Source organism: Triticum aestivum, chromosome 3B (assembly GCF_018294505.1).
Source record: "Triticum aestivum cultivar Chinese Spring chromosome 3B, IWGSC CS RefSeq v2.1, whole genome shotgun sequence".
NCBI classification, from domain to species: domain Eukaryota; kingdom Viridiplantae; phylum Streptophyta; class Magnoliopsida; order Poales; family Poaceae; genus Triticum; species Triticum aestivum.
The window spans coordinates 63,864,535-63,869,927 of record NC_057801.1 but is presented as its reverse complement, the minus strand read 5'-3'; positions in this window follow the sequence as shown (position 1 = coordinate 63,869,927).

Genomic DNA, 5,393 nt, shown 5'->3' with positions numbered 1-5,393 from the left:
GATACTCTGGCACTGATGATTCAAGAACGTGCTGACTACAAGTCACTTGATCCCGTTGATATCCTCGAGAGGCTAAACACTCATGAGTTCCAGCTTGCCGAGAAGAGAGATCTCTATGGTTCGAGCTATGGCAGATCACATACTTTGAAGGCCAAGGCAGTCTCTGAGTCTGAAGATGAGGACTCTGCTAGCAGCCTTGGTGACCCTGAAGAACTGAGCCAGGAACTATCACTGCTTGTGAAGAAATTTCAGAAGTTCTCAAGACGTGGTCGCTTTGGAAAATCCTCTAGGAGCAATGATTCCTCATCCAGTGACTACAAGAAGAGGCTATGCCACAAATGCAAGAAACTTGATCATTACGTCCAAGATTATCCTTAGTGGGATAAGGAATCAAAGAAGAAGAAATACAAGGATTACAGTTTTGATGATGCAAAGAAGAAGAAGAAATCTTCAAAGTCTTCATCATTAAAATCCTCAAAGTTTTCACCTCACAAGAAGAGCAGCTCCAAGAAGGCTCGGGCATTCATTGGCAAGGAAATGGACTCTGAGGCTGAATCTGAGGAACATGAGGACAAGGAAGCATCTGAGGAGTCCGAGTCTGGTGTGGCGAGCCTAGCTCTCGCTACTGCATTCGTCAGCAAGTCTATCTTCAACTCTGAAGAAAATGGCTTCACCAACAAGGCTGATGAAGGCAATGATGACTATGCTCCCACCTATTGCTTCATGGCAAAGGGTGCCAAGGTAATTAAATACGCCTCCTCTGAATCTAGCACTACTAGGAAAAGGGCTATATATGAGATGTACACTAATGGCGCACCTGTCATGTGGTGCGCCATTAGTATATACTAATGGCGCACCATGTTCTGGTGCGCCATTAGTGTGGAAGACACTAATGGCGCACCAGGAACATGGTGCGCCACTACTGTTGTTTATTTTTTTTCTTTTTTTTGCAAAACTACTAATGGCGCACCGTAACACAGTGCACCATTACTAGTTTAAACTAGTAATGGCGCACTTTGCCACGGTGCGCCATTAGAATATATACTTTTTTATTTTTTTGCAAAACTTCTAATGGCGCACCAGAAGCAGGTGCGCCATTAGTAACCAGGGTTACTAATGACGCATTTGCTTACGGTGCGCCATTAGTAACAGGGTTACTAATTTTTTCTTAGTACCAGGTTTCCCCACTCGATCGACCCCAACCGTGCGCCGCCGCCGCAGCTGCCCACGCGCCCCCGCCGTCCGCCGCCGCAGCCGCCCACGCGCCCCCGCCGTCCGCCACCTCCGTCCACGGTAGCCGCCCACGCGCCCCCTCTGCCTACCTCTCCCCTTCCTCCCCCTCGAGCGCCGCCTCCCCCCGAGCCCCGCCTCCCCTGTGAGCGCCGCCTCCCTCACCTCCCTCCCTAACCCTTGGAGCCGCCGGAGACTTGGAGCTTCGGCCGGCGGCGCGTCGAGGTGCTGCCCCTCTCCTCTCCCTCGCCCCCTTCCCCTTGGGCCTGCTCTGCCCCCTCTCTCTCGGGCGTTCCCATGGGTGGCTGACGGCGGCGGCGTTGGATGCCCTCTCTCCCTGCTCTGGTTCCCCTCCCCCTCTCTCCACCCTGATCTGATTTTTCCTCTCCGAGCTGCAGCGCAAAGGAGGTCAGGGACGAACGGCAGGCCGGCGACCAGCAGCACCCCTCTCTTCTCCGTTGCTGATTCCTCCCCAGGTACTGTAACCCTAGCTGTTCGATCTGTGTCACATGTGCTTATTTCCATGTTTCTACCCTACGTAGGAATGGAAGGTCCAAACTTACAAAACTTGTCCCCAACCCAATCCAATACTAGAAATCGAAATCAAAATCAATGGGGCAAGCAAAGCAAAGGCCCCTAGGCTGGGACACTCTGATGAAGCAGTAATCTTTGGTTTCGTCATCAGTCCTTGCTCATGATAGCTAGGTTGTTGGTTTTCATACTCCTGTTTTATAGTGACCAACACAATAATAGAGTTTCTGAGGTGTTCAGGGTACAATTATCACAACGAAATTGATATAATAGTTATCACCCTAATACTTATGTTTCTGGAAAACTTGTTAGGTTCACAGTATTCATATACTTGAAGAGTAGTTGAAGTAGATGCACTGAATTTCATGGCCATCCTATCTAGTTGCTGGGTGGAAATTTACTGAATTTTATTTGCAGTAGATGCACTGAATTTCATAGAAGAGTAGTTGCACTTCTGAACTGCTATGAGTACAAGTACTCTTCTCATTGGAGTATGAAAGTTGTCAGCAGTTGCTTATGCTAGAGAAGTACTCCTGAACATTTAGCTGTACTCCAGTGAGTACACCATGGAGTTACTTACTCCAGTAGTTTAATTAAGTGCAGTTGTTTCACTTACTCCAGTAGCTTAATTAAGTTGCAGTAGTGCTTGTAAGTTTGCCAGATTTGTGTACTGCACTACTTGCATCAGTACTTTTGTGTAATCTGACTGTAGTGCATGTATAGTTTCAGTAGTTTTTCTTCAATTAATTTGTTTGGTTGTATTAGTTTAGTGTAGGACAACAATAGTGTAGCACTTGTTGCTGCTGTTAAGTTTCAGTTAATTTTTTTGGTTGAATTTTGGAGTACAGCACAAAGAAACCTTTTCAGTAGTTTGTCTTGTGCCCTCCATATTGTCTCATCTTCTTGCCTTGTTGTACTCCTGCTACTGCTTGCAAGTTCCAGGGTTTGCATCAGTATTCCTGCTTGCAGTAGTATGAAGGAGGATTCCAGTAGTGCAATAGTGCAGGAGTATGAACAATAGTGCAGTAGTGCACTGCTTACAATAGCCCTAAAATCCAGTAGCAAATTCTCTCCTTTAACTGGAACTTTAAGTGAAATTTTAATTTAACTTTAAAATCAACTAAAACTTTAACTGAAACTTTAATTTAAACTTTAACCAAAACTTTAATTAAAGTTAACTTAAGTCTTTTCCTTTAATAAAAATTGTATGGTGGATGTCCTGTTGTAAAATTGTATGCATAGTCAGGCCCTTTCATGTTTTCAAGGAAACACCAGACTTTCCAGTTAGTGCTTTCTCAAACTTCTGCAATTTGCACTTCTTGAACTACTGCTTGGAACTAAACAGAATTATACAATGAACTTCTGCAGGCTGATCTGAGTTGGACCATCCTCTGCAGCCAACTTTTCTTCGGCAAGAGGAAGAAACTAGAATCAGGGTAGGGTTTCATGGCTAGAAGATATATTGTTGTACAAAAATTTGTTACAAATTGCATTTATTGGCATATGTACGCTAGTTTCGTCATATCAGGAGCTTAGGAACTTATCTTGACTAATTTATTATAGAAAGCTGTCAGAGCTCACTTCTAGAAATTAGCAATAGCAAAATGTGGTTAAGATTTAAGGCATCCGGACTAAGCTTTGCGGCCTTTATATCTAATTTGTCATGCATGTATTATGATCATGAGAGCCATGAGATCTTGTTTAGTGCATACACCATTCTTATTTTTTTCTATCCGTTGCTACCCCATCATGCTACTTTCATCTATGGAAGTATGACTTGTCACTTCTACAAATCGAACCCATCATTTAGTTATGGACTAGTATAATATAATTTGCAATACTTGGCGTTGAGCAGCTAGCACTGCTGAATCTTAGCAGCAAAAGAGGCCCATTTGCAAATGTAAATTCTTAAGCATATGTTTTGGCATACAAGTATCTCTTTCTTCAAGACCGGTAAATCAAGTGGGTAAATAGATGCTACTGCTGGACTATATGTTCATTGGTACTATATGTTCAGAATGAGTTAACTTGCTATCATTTATCAAAATTCAGAATGTGCTGGACTATATGTTCATTGGTACTACTTGTGATGCTGCTGCTGTACTACTTGGGAACTTTGTCAACTTGTGATGTTGCTGCTGTACCCCGAGAGGCCCTTGAGTTTGCCAGAATGTCGATTAACTTCCGTTCCGGCAAATTCGGGTACTCCATATGTCCTATTTTCAGCAAAGGTCATGCTAAAATTTTGAATTTCAGCATGACCTTTGCTGAAAATAGGACATATATATGGGTCGGGGTACTTGCGACTAATGCATGTTTTATGATCTGTTGTAAGGGTACTAATTGGTCTCTTCTGCTGCTTATCAGAGATGGGGGGAAGCAGCCACCGCCGCTCTGCCACACCGCAGTACGAGTTGGATGCTTCTGAGTTCTTCAGTATCATACTTGGGACTTCAGTATCATCCATGACGCAGGTATATAAAACGAGAGATCTCCCCTTCACCCATCTCATTATGATATCTGTTGTTTGCTATATCATATAAAACGAGAGATCTCCCCTTCACCCAAACTGCAGAGGCTGCCTGACAGTTTTATGAACATGCTGGGTGAAGATCCGCCAAATAATGTGAAGCTGCGACAGGCCGACAGTGGGTTTCGCAGGCAGTGGGATGTGGAGTTGGTGATCAAGGAGGGCCAAATGTACTTGTATCGTGGGTGGGAGAAATTCTACCGTGCCTACGACCTGCGGCTGGGGTACTTCCTTCTCTTCAGGTACAACGACGACGCCACCATGCTCATCGTGAAGGTGTTCAACGCGACTATGTGTCGCATGCGCTACGCTGACGATGATGATGCCAGTATGTTCTGCCTCTTCTTATTCCTCTACATTTGGCTTTGTCTCACATTGATTGTTAACGGTCATTGTTGCATTTGGACATGTAATGGGAGCAGCAGCAGCGACACTGGCTACAACCAAAGCAGCAGCGACTATGGCTGTAGCAAAAGCAACACCGACTCTAGCTTTAGCGAAAGCAGCAGCGATTCTGGCAGCAGCATAGACAACAAGAAGGATGATCCGGACTGGAGTACGGGAGAAGAGGAGCAGAGTGGAGATGAGGAGCTGCAGGATGACGATGGGCATCAGGCTGAGGATGACCTAGCGCTGGTGGTGGCTAACCAAGGGCAAGAGATGGTGGTGGCTGACCATGGGCAAGAGATGGTGGTGGCTGACCATGGGCAAGAGATGGAGGTGGCTGAGGATGACCTAGCGATGGTCGTGCCCGTCCTGCCTGAAGGTGGCCTCGCGATGGTGGTGGTGCCTGACAATGACCATGCACCGGTGGTGGCGCCGACGATCCCACAGCTCGCGACATGACAACGCCAATTGTGGTAGAAGACTACATCCCACTGCCTCCACCGCCTCGCCGCTCTTGGCGCATCATGCTGAGGAAGGAGAAGGAGAAGAACAATGAGAACTGAACTATGTCACGTATGTCAGATCTCTAAAATGATATATATATATATATATATATATATATATATATACTTAGTTACCTATGTTATCTCTAATATGCTTAGTTTCCTATAGGTTAGCTTCATTTTACCTAAGTTGGCTCTAATATGCTAACTTA